This window comes from Osmerus eperlanus, chromosome 14 (assembly GCF_963692335.1).
Source record: "Osmerus eperlanus chromosome 14, fOsmEpe2.1, whole genome shotgun sequence".
In the NCBI taxonomy this organism is placed as follows: Eukaryota; Metazoa; Chordata; class Actinopteri; order Osmeriformes; family Osmeridae; genus Osmerus; species Osmerus eperlanus.
In genome coordinates, this window is record NC_085031.1 from 1,362,972 (window position 1) to 1,385,257 (window position 22,286).

The window sequence follows — 22,286 nt, forward strand, 5'->3', positions numbered from 1 at the left end:
TAGAGGGCTTGTTAAATATTGTAAAAGTAGTAATGGTCTACCTGGCCTTTAAAGCTGTTGGGCGTGTACAGGAGAAACAGCGAACAAGACGAGCCTGGAGGAGACTGTGGAGTAAACCGTAGCTAATGCGACGCAAAAAACGCGGCATATCCTAGTTTATGTAAAAAGCTACACTGAAGATACCCCAGCTTTTGCAAACTTTGCGCCTTCAGCTTTTAAGCATCTACTGGCCATGGTTCAGTGTTTCCTCTATGTTGATTTAGCCGTGACGGCCCGCCACTGTATCAGAGATAGGGCTGTACAAAATTGTAGGCCGTCTATCAGCAGTGATTGAGTGCATGTCGGAGAAGAGCACGGCCACGCGCTTCACATCGCAGTTGAGATTTGTCCTTGAGAACTGTAACTCGTATAACTTATGTTGTCAGTTCATTTAAGCCTGTTATTGTATTAGTCTATAGTTCTTGCTAATTTAAATTAACTTAACTGGTGATTTTCGTTGTTTGTATTCTTCCCCGGGGCTAGCTAAATTGCACATGTCTGTTGATTCAATAGTGATTGCTGCCTTTGCTCACGTTTGTATTTTAAGTGCATTATTATGCTGAGGTAGTTTTAATTAATAAAGTGGGTTTATTGTTATTATTTGCTACAGAATGCTTAGCCTATCAAGATCAAATGAAGCAGACAGTGTACATGCTTTCGAGTACCTTAATCGATAGGCTACTGGCCATTTACAATACGTTGTTACGTCAATTATTAATTGGCAGCATTTGCCATTTAGCATATACTTTTCCTTTAGGGGAAATATGACGAAAGTATGTGCAATATGACATTAGCTATTAGACTATTACATTAACCTGCTCCGAAATATAGGGTTAGAACTTTGTGTGTGTGGGGGGGAGGGGGGGGTCGGACCTGCCCCCACTGGAAAAAAAAATCCTAGTGGAAACTGTGGTTACTCCACTCATTGCCAAAAGAAACACTAAATTCAGAGACTGCATTTATCCTGGTGAACGCCTCATGGTGACTTTAAGATTATTGGCAACAGATGAGGTGCTACAACAAGTCTATATAGGCTACTTTATTTGTACAAATTACAATACACTTTAGATTTAAAAAATGAATGCCTAACATGGCAGAGCCTTTCTTACCCATTTCGGATTGGTTGCTCAACAATTCGTACATTTGTTCCTGAAACCTGTGTGGCCATCTATCAAATTATCTGTGAAAAATATCCCAAGGTAAGCATTAACAATTTTTCATAATCATCCCATATAATAAGCCTGATAACAGCTCATTCATTTGAATCAGGTGCGTTGGAAGAGTGAAACAACTACAACATGCAGGGCAGTTTGGTCCCCAGGACCAGAGTGGAGAACCACTGGCTTACAGGCACCGTTTAGCAAAATGTGTTATCAAAATAATGTAAATTATGCAAAAACATCCATTACAAAATATTGCTGCAAGCAGCAATGAGGTGGCCAAACAGGTCAGATGACCCAGGAAAAACTTTAGACATCCTCAGAAGAGGGTTCCGAGTACACGCAGCAAGTTTGATGTGAATCCATCAAAGATTTGCTGAGATACGACACAACAGCGGTTTCGAAAATCTAAAATCATTTTGATAGTTTGTGTGAGGATTGCATTGACTATATACAGCTTGACTACAGGTAGCTAGCAACTGCGGTGTACCTGGCTTCCTTTGCAGTGGCTTACAGTCTCGCTAAACAGAGAATCATAGACATGACAAGCTCGTCGGCTTTGGCTGGATTCGAACCTCTGACGTTGCCGTTGCCAGGACACCAACTTATCCTAGTGAGCTATTCTCAGTGCTGGAAACCAGAGTTCAGTTACTGGGTAAAAATATAAGCAGTTTTTCCTGTGGCAAGCGGTTGTCAGATTTGGCCCAAGTTTAAACAGCTGTAATTCAGTCCTATTTTGACATGTCAAGGTGATTGTGGTCTGAATATAATCTGTGCCAAATTTGGTGAATATTGGATACATTTTGTAGGTGAAGTAAGAAAAAAAAAAATTCATTCATTCAAAATTCATTCCTATTTTGACATGTCAAGGTGATTGTGGTCTGAAGATAATCTGTGCCAAATTTGGTGAATATTTGATACATTTTGTAGGAATAGGGCAAAAACGTTTTATTCATTCATTCATTCAAAATGGCGGCTGCATCAATTCAGCTGGTATCACAATTTAACATGTGTCAGACACGGGATCGCCCCCTAGCGGTTAGATGACACAACCTTTTGTGGACCCCAAATTTTTGCTTATTGCAGCGCCACCTAGAGGTGAAATGGCATGACCTATTTTGGACTTCTTTAGAACAAGGCCCCTAGTCCCTATACCAAATTTGGTGTCAATGCAGTAAAGAGGTGCTGAGATATGACCTCACTTCAGCTCAGGGTCCCTTCACCAGCCAGCTCAGTCTACTATCCCCAGTCAGCTAAGGGTCCCTTCACCAGCCAGCTCAGTCTACTATCTCCAGTCAGCTCAGGGTCCCTTCACCAACCAGCTCAGTCTACTATCTCCAGTCAGCTAAGGGTCCCTTCACCAGCCAGCTCAGTCTACAGTACACTCAACAAGAGGTAGACACAAGACAGCTTACACCCTCTACCTGGAACACTTTACCTGTGTATTACTTTTTACAGGGTTTTTGGGGATGACTTACAAGGGCTACCCCATTCAGGGTCAGCCAGTGTCGAGTCTCCACTAAACACAACAAGAGGAAGAGCCAAGACTACATAAACACTTTCAACATGCTACATATTATGGTATTCTGGTATTATGGTTTTGTATAAAAACGTCTCAGTAATGTTGTCATATTTCTTTGTGTTTTTTGGCTATCCTGAGCACAGCCAGCTAAATCTCCAGTGTCAGTGAGTGCCCAACAGTTTTAATCACCGCCACTGATAAAAAAAAAAAAGAAGAAATTAAGGTAAATTAAAGACAGACAGTAACACGGAAAGCAAGTATATAATTAAAGCTACTTGACGCATGGTCACTTTGTTTTTACTATCAGCTGATCCTGTTACGAACCATTCGATTAGCTAACAAGATGATACATGACTTCTGGTTGGTTGGAGAGTTTAGGTAGTTGAGACGATTGCCTGATAAAGTTTCTAACTTTGAACTAAGCTACAGAAAAAAAATTGCAAGAATTGGATGTGCCAACAAACGAAAATGTTTTAAGAAAAAAACGTTGATAATATCAAAAATCCAGCTCCTCCATAGACGGGAAAGGTCATTTAAAAAACTAAAGCAGATACGCGGGCTCGGCCCACCACCTATGAGTTGTAAAGTAATGTCAAATGTCTCATGTTTGTCGTCTGTTCTCCCGCTCCCTGCGAAACCTCGTCTGATTTAATCGAGACACGCGCCGTCATTCCTGTACCATCCAGAAAATCTGAATCGTGAATCTTGCATTTTGGGGAAATAGATGAAAAATTCCCCACACTATTCTGTTCTAATATTTCTTTATCTCTAACTCTACCTTCCTCCATCCAATCAGAAAAATCCCTCCACTCAGGCTTAAATCTATTCTTTTCTCTTTTTTTCAAATCGTGAATCAATTTCTCTCTGCACAAGATTTTTTCGTAATTCAATAAATTCCTTAAAACAAAACGACCTGACACTCGGATATCCACATTTATCAATCCATATTTGAATTTGCAATAAACTATCGTTACCATACTTTTGTTTAATGTAATCCATGTTTGGAAAGGTTATTTCTGCCCCCAGACCATCGTTAGCCCTATTCATGTTCGAATTACAATCCATATTTGACCACATTGAACCAATAATAACCAACGAAGGAAAATACAAATTCAAAATTACCCCTTTTCTAAACCCTTAAATTCCGACTTCACAACTTTACAAAGTAAATTTACCCCACTGAATACAATCCCAAATAACCCAAATTAAAGTGAAAAATAAAATAAAATGTTTTAAATTAATGTTAGATTTTTTGTAATATATCTGTACAATTTCTTGATGTAACACCCTTTATAGTTACTCTTACTTCTTTTATTCAAACAACAACTTTAAGAAAACAAATAAATGTGCGCGCTGAAACAAAAACTTTTTAAATTGAAATTCCGTAGGCCTTCTTCCTGACTTTCGTTTTTAAAAACACTCGCTGGTTTACCAATGTACTCGAGTATACTCTTTACCAAATTGCAATGGGACTCAGAATTCTATTAGGTCACGTTAATAAATCAGAACTATATATGACCACAATCTACAGACAGCCAATACAATTATCCAGAATATCGCATAACCCAACAGAACCCCTATCCATCTTTCGGGGACTCAAATTCAATCAGAATTCTTACCCTCGAAATACACAACTCCGTACAACATGTTATTTCATACCTTTTTATGTATTCGTCAATACATTCACCTGCATGCTTATTTCATACGACTTCTACGTACTGGACATTGCTTACAGTCTGCCCAAATGATGCATCTTATTTCGTACGACTTCCACGTACTGGACATTGCTTACAGTCTGCCAAATTAACCGAATCATTGGCAATAGGCTAAACGACACAAATTAAGTCTATTCAAACACACACAGCGACCAAAAATAATATCTCACCGGTTCTTTGAAAATCCAGCGTCAGCCACAAATCGTCCAACGGGCGCCTCCCCTGGCCCTGCTGACTCATGCATGCAGGAAAAGGCGGTTATTTGCCGGAGAATCAATCACCGAGTGGAGCCGCCAGTTGTCCGCCGTAGGCCGATCGAGGATCCACACTTCTGACATCAAAACTTTGAAGGAAAATTCTTACAGTGCTGTGTAGTTTGAATAGTCAGGATGGCGGTTCAATACTATTTATTTAGTTTTCACAAAACATAAGAAAACTAAGAGTACTCTGGACCTGTCATAACGAAGAACATGTACGCTACAGGTCGTTCGGAAGAGTGGTAAAGAACTTCATATACACATTGCCTTATATAAACTTATAACCAGGGGTGCACATAACTGGTACGCAGGTACGCATGCGCAACAAAAAACAGGAATGTGTAATGCCACTTGTATTACTACGCGCCTTCGCGTACTTGACTGATCTTCTCATCTAACCTTACACATGACATGTTGCTTGTCAACTACTGTCAGAGATGTCCAAAAAGCAAACAGACATTAAGCAGCTTCTTCAGTGTTTCGCCACCTACAAAGAAACGCCAACTGGAGCCAGAGAAAATACTTTTTTCGGAAAAGTGGCTCCAAGATGTGCAGTGGCTTGAAGCTAACGAGGAGCGCAATGAAATGTGGTGCAAGATTTGCCGCACAAATCCACATCTAGCAGACAAAACAGGTGCGTTTTATAAAGGCTCAAAGAATTTCAACCATCCTTTATTTCACAAACATGAATAGAGCAAGGAGCACACGAATGTGGCGCAAGCCATTGCTAATAAACAAACTAGCCAAGGACAAATGTCCAGTCGCCCACTTGCCAGATGGCGAGTCTAGCTGAATGAAGAACAGTGGCAAGCTCTGTTTAATATTTTTCTCCTCGCCTTCCATAAACAGGGTGGCTGCAGGTCCTTAAAACATGTTAAATCACTTTTCCCAAAAATAAGGCCTTAAAAAGTATTAATTTGTCTTAAATTCAGATTAGATGGGTCTTAATATTTTTTGTGTCATGTCACTGCGAAAATGCAGGCTATCTGTTCTGCCAGGCCGAATATCTGGTAGGCTATGCGCTGCGTTGTCTATGGTTAGGTCAGAGCGTAGCCGACTGTGCAGCTTTTGATTACGTAAAGCTATGGGCTGAAAACAGGGCCAAAAGTATTGCAAATGCGTGTAGGAAGATCCACAAATGTAAAATGTGTTCCACAAATCAAGATCCACAAATGTGATTAACTGTACTCAAACATATTTTGATTTGCCTTTGAGTTTTTTTTTCAAATAACATATTTGCAAGAAATTTTCTTTTCAAGCCATTTGTTATTGAACTTGCATTTCCCCATGTTTCTAAGTTGAGTGGCTATCAACCTGTATTACCTGTATTGCCGATGCTTTATATGGGCTCAAAACGGGGCCAAAAGTATTGCATATGCTTGCAGGACGATCCACAAATGTAAAACGTGTTCCACAAATTTAAAACGTGTTCCACAAATGTAAAACTGGTTCCGCAAATGTAAATTGCTTTTCACAAATGTAAATAAAGATCCACAAATGTGATCAACTGTCCACAAACAATCACATTTTGATTTGCCTTTAAGGTTTTTTCAAACAACATATTTGCAAGAAATTTTCAAGGGGATTCCGTAAATTGGTGCCATAAAGCTTTGCAAATAGGGACATAAAAAGCTAAACTTAGATCATGTGACTTTTGGCTCCGATTTGACGCACGTGACTTTTGGCACCGATTTGACGCTAGGCTCAAAACAGGGCCAAAAGTATTGCGAATGCGTATGACGATCCACAAATGTAAAACGCGATCCACAAATGTAAAACTGGTTCCTCAAATGTGAAACACATTCCGCAAATGTAAAACACGTTCAAATCAAATCAAATTCATTTGTATAGCCCTTTTTATACGCAAGCATGTCACAGAGGGCTTCACATACGCCCATAGAACTGCCCCTCAACCAACCTAAACCCTCAAGGAAGACAAGGAAAAACTCCCAGAAAAACTCTCAACAGGAGAAAAAATGGAAGAAACCTTGGGAGGAGCAATTCAGAGAGGGATCCCCTCCTCCAGAGACGGTTGGTGAGAGAGAGGAGCAGAACACAGGCTAAACATAGTCATACAGTGTCGATGGGTTTCGAAACACCAAAATCCATTGTTCAACTTTATAGATGTAGGACAGGACCGGGAGACTCGCGACCAGGTCCAGCGTTGGCCGACCGACGACCAGGCAGGTGCTGACAACTCAAACCCCCCACACCACAAGGGATGTGTGTGGGGGGGGGGACAGAAAGAGGAGAGCAGGGATTAGAGAATGCCAGGAGCAGCTAACACAAATGTACACACAAAAAACATTCCACAAATGTAAAATCGTTTTCACACATTTAAATCGCGTTCCACAAAAGTAAAAACAATTCCACAAATGTAGTAAATCGCACTGTACACCCATGTACCAATGTAGGTTCTATGTGTTGTACCCGGACTGTTAAAGGGGTGACTTAGGAGTTCTAGGAGATTTAGGAGCGTCTTTAGCATGAAGCACACCACTGAGTCGGAGCCACATATTATTCACTTATTGCTTCATTAATGTAAAGCATATTTAACACAATTTAAGACAAATGCTAAGCATATTTAAGATGTGGTAGCAACACTAAGTGTGAAGGGTCCGTGTAACTGGTCCAGATGAATGATTCGTTGTCTCGTTTTTCGTAGTACAATTAGGCCTATTCCAGAAACGTCAAACGACGAAACCCGAGCACATACATGTGTAATGATATGAACATTTAATGATTTGGCTATGTTCAGTTAAGCCTATGACCATCAGCTAGATGGCGCATGCGCAGAGCGTTACTAGAGGTTAACTCACGAAGTCGCATGTTTTCATGTTGTAAGCCCGTTGCATACTAGACATGATATATTCTGATATATAAAGAACCTTCTCTTCAAGTCGTTGTTTGTTTATTTAAGAACCCACGTTACAAACAAAACATGGTGTCAGAAGATGGTCTTGGAGAGAGAGCACAACTTTGCTGAGCACGAGCCACGTGAGTGAGTAGCTAGCGAGTGGATTAGCGTCAACTCTGCCAGAGGACATCGTTAGCCTGCTTTCCGAGAGAGAAGAAGGACTAAACGAAGTGAATATGCAAGCGTTACAACCACCACCCAATCTACAGCTGACAGGTAATGTGGCTGAGAATTGGAGAAGATTTAAGCAACGGTTTCAGTTGTATTTATCAGCAGTTGGCGCCGACGACAAGAATGCTAAAACGAAAGCATCAGTGTTCTTGCATGTTGTGGGTGAGGAAGCACTCGAAGTTTATAATAACTTTCAGTTCACTGAAGAAGCAGACAAGATGAAGTTGGATAAAATACTGGAAAAGTTTGAAGCGTACTGTATTCTGAAAACAAATGTCACGTTTGAGAGACACAGATTTTTCACGTGTTCAGAAAACGGGAGAAACGAATGATCAATATGTGACCGAACTGAGGAACCGAAGTAAGACGTGCGAATTCGGAGGGCTAACTGACTCGCTGATAAAGGACAGACTCGTGTGCGGGATTCCGGATAATGGTGTACGGGAAAGGCTGTTGAGAGAACAAGATTTGAACCTGGAAAAAGCGATTGGAATGTGTAGAGCAGCGGAGACTGTGAAAACGCAAGCTAGGGAACTTTTCAGTGAGAGCTGCAACGTGGATGCAGTCAAGCGAGATGCACACAGAGCGTTCAAGAAGAGGAGCGGCCCGACGCAAAAGTTGAAACTAAACAGGCGCATAGAGACGAACAGGAAAAGAAATGTGGACGATGTGGCACACAACATCCTCCTACAAGATGTCCAGCATTTGGTAAAATATGTCACAACTGCAATAAAAAGAACAATTATGCACAAAATTGTACCAGTCAAGCAGAGCGGAGCAAAGTCCATACAGTGGATGAGAGTGACTCTGAGGAAGTTGTAGCGGGGTTTGCTCGTTTAAAGATAGAAATACTTAATTTATCATAAAGTCTGGGGCACCACCCTAATATTGGTTTAGGACATTAGGGAATCCTATGTTTAATATGTAATAATCAGTCTCATCTTTAGGAATGAATTCGTTCTAAGAGTAGAGCCAATCGTAACATCAGTGAACACGCACGTCAAAATATCTTTACAATGAATTTATTCAAGTAAGGTAAACAGATCTTATGAAAAGTTGGATTATGGGTTTGATATGAGAGATTGGTTTCAATGAACAGAATGAAATGGTCTAACTTAAAGAAAGGCAGAAATTGTACAGTCAGTGATTACATCCTTACAAATCATAAACAGAGCTCAAGCCAATGCCATGTCGAGGAGGAAAGAGCGTTAGCCATAGTTACGTTTGATCAGGGGTTGATCAATGATGTTGAGGGCGGTTTGCGCCAAAGGTCCATTTGAAGAATCTGAAGTCACAGCGCGGCTGCGCTGGGTCATGTGACTGAGTCTGCGGGATCTCAGTGAAGTCGCATTTGGAATTGCGTTTTTGGTTCTTCTGTTGAAACGTCCAGATAGTGTCGCGATCACTATAAAGTTGAATCTCAGGAGAAGCTTGGCGACGTCCTTGGAACGCCAATCCTGATGGCGTTCATGCCATGGTCGGTTTCGCTGGAGTCCGAGATTGATGGTCATCTTAGGGCTTTATACAGTTCGAGGGAGGACCCGTCTGGGGTCAGATGTGGATTGGGGGAAGCTGGGTTCTCAACTCCCCCCTCCTTCCTTCACACCTACCAAAGGTGTGATCTGATCTCTGGCTGATCATTCGATGGTTCAAATATTGTTCTGGACATCTTGGTACAGTTACAAAATATAGTTGAATGATTGTTTTATTATGATAGCTTCGTGTAGATACCAAGAATGACGTGGTTATCTTTCAGGAAGAAGGAGTTGTTACTAGAATCAAGATTTCAGTGAACACAACATTAAAACAAAGTAACAAACATAACACAAATATCCCTCTCATAATTCTCCACCTTGTACTCTTGTGGTAAAGTCTCAAGAACTTTCCTCAAAAGTTCTGATCAAGGTATGTTCTTTGTTCAAATCGCCGCCGAAACGGATAGCAAATGGTCGCTGGAGACGTGTTGTCTAAATCAGGCCCTTTGAAGCTTGCAAGCTAGCAGGAGGGCTGATTTGGTAGATTGGGGAGGTCCCCCCCCCATTCTATGGTTCCTTTGCATCGGCGTTTGGTGGGTAATCAGCATACTGAGGGTGTCACAAGGGCTGATTCTGATGTGATTGAATCACTCTTCAGGTGTGGCAAGATGTTGGCTCCGTGTGGTCTTGTGGACCTCACTACAAAGTTTATGTGGATGTAGTCACAGAATGCAGAATGGAGATAAAAAGAACTGGATGCTGACATTACAAGTGAATAATACACACATCGCAATGAAATTGGACACTGGAGCTCAAGCAAATGTAATATCAGAGACTGTGTTCAACAAAATTAGGCCGAGACCTAAATTACATGCAACAAAAGTGAAAGTAAGTGGATACTCAGGAGCAGCAATACCTGTAAAAGGAAAATGCATGGTTAAAGTGACACACAAGTACAGAGTACATACACTGGCATTCATTGTGGTACCAAAAGATGTACAGACCATATTAGGATTATCTGCTTGTGAGAGACTGAACCTTGTTAAGAGAGTGCTGGTAGTAGACGGTGACCAAGAAATGGATTATGATGAACTCATGAGAGAGTACAGTGACCTGTTCAAGGGCCTAGGATGCCTACCTGGTGAGCACACAATCAGAGTGGACAAGAACGTGCCGCCAGTAATCAATCCATGTCGGAAAGTACCATTTGCTCTTCAAAAGCCACTGAAAGAGGAGTTAGACAGGATGGAAGGACTTAATGTGATTGAAAAAATTGACGAGCCGACTGACTGGGTGAGTTCGCTTCTCATAGTGAATAAAAAGAACGGAAAACCAAGAGTTTGCATGGACCCAAGGAATTTGAACAGAGCAATTAAGAGAGAACATTTTAAACTTCCCACCAGAGAGGACATTATGTCACAGTTTGCAAACGCCAAATACTTCAGCAAGTTAGATGCATCTTCCGGATTTTGGCAGATGAAGCTGGACACTGCAAGTTCAAAGCTGTGCACGTTCAACAGTCCGTTTGGCAGATATCGATTCCTTAGATTACCTTTTGGTATAGCGTCAGCACCCGAGGTGTATCATAAGACAATTCACATGATCTATGAGCATCTGGACGGAGTGGACACATCGATGGACGATATCATTGTATGGGGAAGTACCAAGGCTGAACATGATGAGAGACTGAGAAATGTGCTGGAGGCAACAAGGAAAGCAAATCTTAGGTTGAACAAAGAGAAATGCCAGCTTGGGGTGAGTGAACTGACGTTTGTTGGGGACATTCTGAGTAGCAAAGGAATTAGACCAGATCCCAGAAAAGTGTCAGCCATTGAGAACATGCCAAGGCCGCAATGTAAGAAGGATGTACAGAGGTTTAATGGAATGGTTAACTACATGGCGAATTTCATACCCCACCTTTCAGAACGCATGGCACCCCTTAGACAGCTAACAGAAAAGAGAACAGAATGGGAATGGGACCACGAACATGAAAAATCATGGAGAGACTTAAAGACACAGCTCACATTGGAACTGGTGCTGAGGTTCTATGACCCAGCGAAGCCCATCAAAATCTCGTCTGATGCATCACAGAGCGGACTTGGAGCTGTCTTGTTGCAAAAATATGAAGATTGGCAACCGGTTGCATATGCATCACGTTCAATGACAGATGCAGAGACGCGTTATGCACAAATAGAAAAAGAGCTGCTGAGCATAACATACGCCTGTGAACGTTTTCATCAATTTGTGTCAGGACAGGACATATCTGTTGAAACAGACCATAAGCCACTGATTGCATTGTTTCAAAAGCCGCTGAATGACTGCCCGCTAAGAATCCAACGAATGATGATCCGGCTGCAACGCTACTCATTGACTGATGTATACGCCAGGGAAGCTTATGTACACTGCAGACACATTGTCAAGAGCCGTAGATCCGAAAGAGCCAGCGAACGGCGCTATGTCAGATGATGTGGACACATATGTGGACATGATTACAAGCGCAATGCCTGTGGCAGATGTGAGAATGAAACAAATAAGATCAGAGACTAGCAAGGATGAAACTCTGAAAGGATTGCGTCAAGTCATCATAGATGGATGGCCTAGCACTAAGCAAGGTTGTTCACCTGATATAACAGAGTACTTGGAACTGCAGAGCAGAGTTGTCGGTAGTGGAAGACACCATCTACAAGGGTAGCAAGATTGTAATCCCAAAAAGTTTGCGAAAAGGAATGCTCAAGAAGATACACGCAGGGCATCTTGGGATTGAAAAGTGTAGGAAAAGGGCACGCGAAGTAATGTACTGGCCACGTATCAATCAAGATGTGGCAAATGAAGTGTCGACCTGCTCAACATGCCTGAAATATCAAGCAAGCAATCCTGCCGAGCCGCTACTGCCGTGAAGGTGGGCGCAGATCTTTTTGTTTGTGCTGGGAAAGACTATGTTGTAGTGACTGATTACTATTCGCTGTATCCAGAGGTATGTAGACGTGTGACGAGCTCCACGACAGCAGAGGCCGTGATAACAGCCATGAAGGCAGTGTTTTCCAGACATGGCGTGCCGAGTGAAGTGTTTACGGACAATGGACCACAGTTTTCCAATGCAAGCTTTAGACGCTTTGTGGAAGAATGGAATTTTGTGCACACAACATCGAGTCCTCACTACCCACAGTCTAATGGGTTAGTGGATAAATCTGTTCAGACGGTGAAGAGACTGCTGTACAAAGCTAAGGATGATGGGACAGACTTTTACCAGAGCTTGCTGGTATACCGCACAACACCACTTGAGTGTGGTATGTCACCAGCGCACCTCCTCATGGGACGTAGGCTGAGATCAAACCTGCCCATTCAAGAAAGTCTGCTGAAATCGAAGGAGGGGGAGAAGGTAAAGAGGTTCAAGGAACAACAAAAGGCGAAGCAGAAGTTCTATTACGACAGAGGAACACAGAACCTACCTGAGCTGCACACTGGTGACCATGTCAGGCTGAAAGACAAAAGTAATACATGGACACAGAAAGCCACGATCCTCAATGAAATTCATCCAAGGTCGTACAACATACAGACAGAAAATGGCGCTGTGCTAAGAAGGAATCGCCGAGATATCATGGCACCAGCTAAAGCAGATCAGAGGACTGATGATGCTGCTGATCAACCTCAACACGCAGAGAAGCCACCAGCTGTACAGTTCCTGTACAGGAACCACCTGTTACAAGACCCTCTAGGGATGTGAAGCCACCTGAGAGACTGATTGAACAGATTTAGATAATCCTTGTTTAGTAGTTAAGTTATGAGTGCTGTCTTGAGTAAAGTATACTTTTATGTTAAGAAAGGGAGATGTAATGATATGAACATTTAATGATTTGGCTATGTTCAGTTAAGCCTATGACCATCAGCTAGATGGTGCATGCGCAGAGCGTTACTAGAGGTTAACTCACGAAGTCGCATGTTTTCATGTTGTAAGCCCGTTGCATACTAGACATGATATATTCTGATATATAAAGAACCTTCTCTTCAAGTCGTTGTTTGTTTATTGAAGAACCCACGATACAAACAAAACAACATGCAAGTGATTATTCACTTGTTTCATAAATGTTAAGTAAGGGATAATGCCCGACGAGGTGTACAATATCACCTGATAATGGATGATGCGGAGGCGTGAACCTTGGTTGCTTCCGCGGAGTCCATTATCAGGTGATATTGTACACCTCGAAGGGCATTATCCCGCTTATACCATGTACACTTGCCAACATTCTTTTTTTACAAACATTAATTCATGTTTTCAGGCGTTTTGCTATGGAAATCTAACGTTTTTTAACGTTAGCCAACTCTGATATTTCTAGTCCGCTCAGCTCATAGAACCAACACCAGCTTTCCTTTGGCTGAGCTATTAGCCCGAAAGCTAATGTTATGCTAGCAAGATTCAAAGGCAATAACATTGTGTACGGTTGACAAACAGTAAATATAATTTTACAGTATGTTTGACAAGAAGATTTGCTAGCTTAACTAGCCATGTCACTGTCCCAAAATCAATATCAAGATTTTCACGAACAAAGTATCGGCCAAAGTATCGGCCATATACATATATATAGTACAAGGCTACAGTACGGCCGCAGCCTGTGGAGCGAGTTGAATAGCAAATGGATGTGAGATGACCGCATCAAAGTTGACATTTTCTCCAAACAGTAATTATAATTTGCTAGTCTGTTTAACAACAAGACTAGCCAGCTATCGAGCCATGTCATTTTCCCCAAATAAAATCAAGATTTTTAAGAAGAAAATAATCGGCCATGTGTAGAGTTGCTGCTACTGTCGTGTTGGATGCAGCCTGTCTGAAGTAGTTTGACTAGCGAGGTGAATAGCGGATGGGATGTGAGATGAGCGGTTACGTGACACTGACACACTACATTCAGAAAAGTAAAATTTTTCAAATAGGTTAAAATAAATATTGAAGTCACTGTAAATTAGTGGTGGGCCGTTATCGGCGTTAACGCGCGTTAACGCGCTGCGACTCTTATCGGCGATAAAAAAAATATCGCCGTTAATCTATTCTCAAAGTTGGGTTGGGAGCTGGGTCTATACTACGCAAGCTATGATGACTTTCACCTTGATATTTTAGCGCGGATGTATACCTAGCCGAATTGCACTGTAGGGGGCGAGAACGAGTCTTCGAACCTGTGTGTATGCCTTGTGTATGAAATTATCACATCAAACGTGACGTGCTAACATGGATGCAGCTATGAAGCCACCTGCTTTGCTTCAGGGAAAATGTATTTTTAAGAAGCTTCCCAATGGAAACCTCGACAAGACTAAGGTTGTTGCGGAATTAGTTTACTGTAGGAGTTCTTCCAGTCTCAAATACCACCGAAACGCAAAGCATCCCTTAGCTAATGCGGAAGATGCCGGGCCAAGCACTGATGTAGCGCAGGGGAAGAGTCGTCGTCAAACTACGATGTTTGAGTGCAACCGAGGCAAGCCCGTCAGCACAGCTCTATCAGCCAAGCTAACTAATCTAATAAACAGTGAATAAACACGAGTACATCTTATTGAACATAACTTATTTTCATCACCAATTATCATAGTAGAACAGCTTTCTCAAGCAGTTTGTGATGCATTTTGGAAACAGGAGATGAGTTCCTGGTCTAATGCGCCACCTGGCTTGAGAAACCCGTTCTCAAAGAATTACTTTTAGTCATTATTTGGGTAGCACACCTATTCTGAATGCCTTGGCGGAATTCAAATGAGCCATTTTAATCTAGATTAACGCCAAGATTACAGTGAGATTAATCTAGATTAAAAAAATTAATATATGCCCACCACTACTGTAAATACAAGTTAGCTTGTTAAAGTCTTTCAAAATTGTAAATGGAGGCTTTGACTTCGTCCCTGTTTTTACGGTTAATTATTTCACTTTGTACAGGCTCATATACTATGTAGCCAGCGCAATAATTTAGAACGGTGAATAGACAGTTTTGCTGAAATTACGTAGTAGGGGTCCGTATATCACCTGATAATGGACGCCCCTGCAGCCAATCAGAATTCACCCAGAGTATTCACCCAGACCATGGTATAAGCATATTTAACACAATTTAAGACAAATGCTAAGCACATTTAAGATGTAGTAGCACCACTAAATATGAAGGATAAGGGTCCGTGTAACTGGTCCAGATGAATGATTCATTGGAGGAAATTCATAAACAAATAATTTAATACATGTTTAAATTTATTTAAAATGTTAAAATATCCAACCATCCGGTCTCACTACAGGGTACTGACTTCAACTGGGCAAACTGCGAGGTTCAGTTAGATGCCAGCACTGGGGTGCAGGTTCCAGCACGTGTCTGCAACCTGAGTGACAGCTCACTGCTGATGCTCACTGCTGCAATGAATCCCAACCGCCAGCCATTCCATGTCATTTGGGAGAGACATTTATCTTCAAGTCGTTGACTTTGTTCAGGAAATTGTGAGGCAGAGGGATGGTTAGGTAAAGGAGGAATTTGGGAAACCCAGACAGAGGGGGCTGGGACACACCTACCTCTGTCACACTACCCTCCAAACAATTCCTTGTTATGGTATGGTCACTGTAGCAACTTGTTTCGGGCGAGGGAGACTAGTCTATAGACTGAAACACAAGCTGTAGACTGCAGTCTGACGTATTGCCTGCTTAACTTCTGCTTAACTACATTTGTGGATCGCGTTTTACATTTGTGGATTGTCATACGCATTCGCAATACTTTTGGCCCCGTTTTGACTCTAGCGTCAAATCGGTGCCAAAAGACATGCGTCAAATCGGTGTCAAAAGTCACACGATCCAAGTTCAGCTTTTTATGGCCCTATTTGCGAAGCTTTATGGCACCAATTTTACGCAATCCCCTTGAAAATGTCTTGCAAATGTGTAGTTTGAAAAAACCTCAAAGGCAAATCAAAATGTGATTGTTTGTGGACAGTTGATCACATTTGTGGATCTTTATTTACATTTGTGAAAAGCAATTTACATTTGCGGAACCAGTTTTACATTTGCGAAACACGTTTTACATTTGTGGAACATGTTTTACATTTGTGGAACACGTTTTAAATTTGTGGATCGTCCTGCACGCATTTGCAATACTTTTGGCCCCGTTTTGAGCCCATATAAAGCATCGGCAATACAGGTAATACAGGTTGATAGCCACTCAACTTAGAAACATGGGGAAATGCAAGTTCAATAACAAATGGCTTGAAAAGAACAAGTATTTTTGGTTAAGGTCGGTGCCTGGGAATGCTTATGAAGCGAACTGCGTTGTGTCGGAAGAATTTCAAACTTGGGACAATGGGGATCAGAGCGGTGGAATCGCACGTGCAGAGCAAAAGACTAGGTAAAGGCACGCCAGCAGCCTGCAATTGCTAGTTTCTGCTCCACCATTTCCACCGCAAGCAATGATGTCAACGCTACAATTATCTACAGTTAACTAGCTATATTATTGTCATTTTACCATACTGTTATGTTTTTTTTTTTTTTTAACAGACATCAGTGTGTTAACTTGGAAAGATTACTGTATATTTCCACTTTTGATTTGTATTTCCATCGTAAGTTTGGTCTTAAATTTCATTTAAAAGTGGTATTAAAAGGTCTTAAAAGTCTTAAATTGAACTTGTTTATACCTGTAGAAACCCTGATAAAGCTAAACACGCATGTCCCATGTCCTATTCTGAAGATATTGAAGTGGCCAGGAGTAAATATTGGAGTGTGTACCAAACAAAAATGTGAGTACCAAACACCATCTCCTGGTACTCACCTGAGTAACTCACTGAAAAAGTTATGGGCACCCCTGCTTATAACATATGGTCTTCTATATGGTCAATCAATCAAGGTAGCTGTCTCTGTGATTGGCTAACACTACTCAGTGACAACTGAAACAAAGCCTCAGGGCCTAGTTTCCCAAAGTTCTTTGATGGTACTTCTCTCCCCGTACCAGGAGATAGTAAAGCTACATGAGTGGGCCAGTCAAATGGCTAGCTGTCCCTTGTGTGGTCATTTAAAACAAGAGTTAATTAAATACAAACAAGGCAACAGGATATGATCTCTATAGCCCAAAAGTTCAGAGCAGCTGCTTCAACGCTGCTTTAAGACAATCAGTCTTCATTTACTATCAAGATGGCACACTCTCTTTGACCTTACCTAAACTAGTCTCTGGCTGTCCTTTATCAATGAACAAAGGAGTTTACAGATAATACAATGTATGTGTTTTATAATTGGTTATGTCCTAAAATTCTTTCACAGGTTAGGTGTTTGTTTTTTCATATATGCAGTCGCCTACTGGGTTAGTGAAAAAACACTCAGTGGCTAACGAGCTAGCTAACTTACACACGGTTAGTTAGACTAACTTGAGCATCTATCTCTTCTTTGCTTCTTGACCGTAGAAGTAATGTCTGTAACTTAACCCGCCGATAATAAAACAAACAGTACTATTAAAATCACGTTCTCTTCTCGTACATTCAGACACGCGGACTACTCTTTCGCCATTCTACTTCTCTCGTACCCTCATTTTCCTACTTCACTAATCAACAAACAGCAAATACTACATCATCACCATGAACTCTTCACAATAAAATATGTAACTTTCTAAATGATTAAATCTACCATATTGTTTCTTACACAATAACCTTTTTACCTGTTAAAGATATATTTTAAAATGTAACATTTTAAACATATTTATTACAATCAACTATCTTATTTGAATTTATAATACAAAATATGAACAGAGTTACACCCTCACCCTTCAAACTGTCTGCATGTCCTCATGAGACATTACTTTTTAACCAGGTTACATATGGGTAATTCTTCAACTATGGTAGTCTTTGAGCTAGACAGTTTCAGAAAATGAAAACATTTCTACAAACTGTTTTTAGTATCAGTTGGTTTCTCAATCTGTCTAGAAACCTTCCCTTAAGTTGGCTGCGATGATTTGTATTGAATAATATATATTTTTTGCCATTTTTATCTGACAGCCCAAGAAAACGGTCATTTCCATCACATAACAAAACATGTGTTTTTAAGAGAAAATAATTAAATATCTTCTGTTATAAATATATTTGATTAAATAGCACACACATCTCTGTTCAAATTTGTTATTTTTCAAGAATGTACATTTAAATATTTTACAATGTTTACACAAAAAACACCTAAAACTAGGTCACTGGAACATTTCATTTACTTATCATAGCTCAAAATCATGTATTTCTCAAAGGGTATACACGTATCTTACCCATAACTGCACAATTATCAACACCACTGAATATAGTTGGTTTGTTTGTATGTTTTTGATATGTTTTACTATAAAATATGTGTTGTGATGGAAATGACATGGTGTGGCGGAAGAGAGAGTGTGTGGTGGAAATGACATAGATAGGCAACTTCCAATTAAAAACACATTTTCTACTGCTATGTGGTGAACCAGAGCAAATCAATAACATCTCACCAATATTTTCAAATGAAAAACAATCCAAAAAATGAAAATATGAATTTGTGTTAAAAATCTGCAAATCATTTCTTCACTGCTTTCTATATGCTGAACTAAAGCAAACTAGTACGAACTAGGGCAAACTAGTACAAACTAGAGCAAACCCTTTATGTCATCATAACCTTAATATTTTCAAGGTTTCTTCCATTTTTTTTTTCTCCTGTTGAGAGTTTTTTGGGAGTTTTTCCTTGTCTTCCTTGAGGGTTTAGGTTGGTTGAGGGGCAGTTCTATGGGCATATGTGAAGCCCTCTGTGACATGCTTGCGTTTAAAAAGGGCTATACAAATAAATTTGATTTGATTTGAATATAACCAGTTGAATATAATGTAGATTAACAGATAAAATAGGCAATATATTTTGAAATATATAGCATATACGAAAACGTATATGCTATATGCCTATGCTGACGTCAAACGTAATTATGTGGAATAACAAGTTGAATCTGACTAAATAGACATTGTATTGTACTGTATCTGTCAAACTTGCATATGGACCAGAGGTTCAGTTATGTTTCATGGTCAAGAAGAGAGCATATTTCCTTCCAAATGGTTGGCTCCACCATCACATGCCTCTTTGTTACTGGTTGATGCTCTGGGACCAGCCTGATCACATCTTCTGGCCGGTACCAAATAACATCATCTCTCATAGGCCAGAAGAACTTGTTTTTGCCAATATTACTCATGGTTCTCACCAGAGCAAAACCCTCAGGGTCCACATCCTGTATGATGCCAGGGTAAGGATCCCCATCATACCGTACCACACACCAACTTCCAATCAGTCCCTCATGCAAGTCTATGATGGGTTGAGATGTGCAGGTAACTGTGCTTGAAGTTGGTGATCCCAATAGTCTTCATGTTCTGTGCTTCCAGTATGTCGACTTTTTTGAGATCAAAACACTGGCAAGGATGGGGATCTGCACAAAGCAGCTGAGAACTCGCCAAGAAATCTCTCCCGGTCTTGTAGAGACGATCTAAAAGAACAAAATGCATTTAAACACTGAGATATAAATTGAAAAATGTTAAACTCTCATTACAAAGGTGACATGTGTGATACCTGATGTATCTGCATGGTTCCTTTGACGGTCAGCAAGCCATCAGGAAGGAGACTATCCATCTCTTCAATTTCCCCATCAGTGATGTACATTAACTTGACAGTCGATGGCTGGTTAAGCAGTTGTTCAAACAACACTTTTCCAGTTGGAAGGTCAATGCCCTTGGCCACAAGCGAGTCTGCCTGGCGCTTAACAGCCGCACCTATTCCATCAGCTGGGTCCTTCCCATGTCCGGCCTCCAGAAAATTCTAGGTCACCTTTTGGAATCCCAGCTCATATGGTACTTTGCTCAGGATTTTTTTTTTCTTTTTTGATCTATACTGAGTGGTTGGGCCATCACTTGTGACATGCAGGGTGGTTGCCCAGATTGCAGGTGGGTCATGGCGCATTGAGGAACTAATGGTGCAAACATACACAACACCATTCGTAATGTGAGCCACACCAGTATGCAGGCTTACCTGCTGGTGGGAATCGCCAAAATGGACAGCTTGAATTTCATTGTGAAATTTGCACATGTAATTTTCTGCAGAGTCAATTTGTAGTACAATACTGTCTTCGTCAATGTTTGCTTTTAGTGCTCTCAAAGACAGATATTGATGTTTTATGTTGTGAATGTGCTTTCCCATCTTTTTTTCCAGTTGGTCCGAAAAGTCATCCAGCAGTGTCTTCAAAGTCCCATGTACTTTTTCCTTCGTTGTGTGGTGAACTTTGATGATGTCTTTGGAGCCATCTTGTTTCTTTTTTCTCTGTCTTCCACAGAGCTTCTCCATTCGAACCACCATGTTTGCTCCAGCATCAAAGGCAGAGGTTTGGAGCTCATGGTCTTTGCAATCCAGACACTCCCTGTACATGCACTCTTTTGTCACATTTTTTCATGCAATTGAAGACATGAGATAGGTGACTTTGGACGTTTTGATTACTTTGTGAAAGAACAGTTTGTTTGCCATGAACTGTTTGATGTTTGAGTGTAGCTTACACAAACATGTGTCTCTGTCTTTGATTGTTGGTGCAACAATCCAAAAGGGTCTCTTTTTGCAAAACTCTGCATAGGAGTCTGACTTCGGGATTCTCGTGTCTAAACTTCAGGTGCAGTGTCTGCATAGAATCCACCAGGAAGCGCTTTTGCATTTTATTTTTCATCTTTGTAATTGTCTCTTTCCATTAGTGGCCCCACTTTTATCATCACGTTCTAAAAACATTGTAATTTTTTCTTTCACTTCTTGGCTGACTCTGTTTCGTTGTGTTTTGCGGGTGTATTTGAGTTTGTCAGCCCTTGTCATGTTTGTCCTGATTAGCTTTGTAGAGAATCCAAACTCCTTCTTGGCCATGGTGACCAGGCGGTATTTTTTTAAGATATTGCCAGCCACAACTTTGGAGATCAGTTGCCGAGCTTTACAATTCTCAACATTCTGATATTTTTTTCTTATTTCTGACATAATGGTGTTATGGAATAGGAGTGTCTTCTTTAACTGCTTGCTTCCTTGCTGCATCTGTTGCTTTGTTTTCATTTTAGGTGACTCTAGGGTCCCCAGGTTCTTCCTAAGTCGAATACTTATTTTTTTGTATTTTTCAACTTTTCTGAGGGCATCCGCGAGCTTTTCTTTAATGTCATTAAGATCTTTGTACACCTTTGCTCTTGCCTTCGCAACTTTTTTTCTCCCTCTTTTCCTCTGTGGAGTTCTCTCTGGTGTAGGCTCACACAGCTGAGGTGTTTCAGGGGTGTCTTCCGCATTAACATTCATGTTGTCTGGTGAGTGTGTGGTGTTGTATGTGCCATAAAACTATTCACTGCTGAGACCATTTTCAATTTCCTACGTCTGTTTTGTTGAGAAATTCGCCACTGTCTTCTCATTTTCCGTTGTTCTCTTTTTGGCATTTCTGTCACAGATTTAACAACACCTCGTTGCTTTTTCTTCAGATATCTTTCTCTGTCCCTCTTGAGGGACTCTGCATATTTAAGTGGATCTGATTTTATTCTTTCTCTGTATGATCTTGACCTCTGTGCTGTGGTATTGCTTGCCATCTTAAAGAAAGAGCCAAGACATTATGTCACACTTACTTATCGATTGTTCTCTTATTTACCAATAATATTGTAATAAATAATTAAATACTTCCTTACTATCTTAACTTAATTAAATACGTTTTTTTACATAAAAGTTTTAGTATTGTAGCCCAAATAATTGGCTGTTCAGCACGAACAATGTCATTTCCACCACAACCTGTCTTTACGACCACAATGAACACCGTGGTGGAAATGACTGTGGTGGAAATGACATTTCCCCCCTTTCCCTACAAAATTTCATGCTATGTTAGCCTTCTAATATTAGTTTTAGAGTTAGCATTAAATATACACAAATTACACAATATTAAATGAAATGTATCCAGTTATTTTTACGTCCATGTTAAATATGAGCTGTTTGGAAATGACGACCAACAAACATACTCTCAGTTTTACTCATATTTACCTTGATTTTTCTCTTCACTATCCC

General features: G+C 40.7%; 1 protein-coding gene across 3 annotated transcripts in view; it reads left to right on the forward strand.

Moving 5' to 3' along the window:
• Window positions 1-22,286, forward strand: part of mcc (MCC regulator of WNT signaling pathway) — a 351,584-nt gene that overhangs the window by 147,570 nt on the left and 181,728 nt on the right. The gene's annotated exons all lie outside the window — the stretch shown is intronic.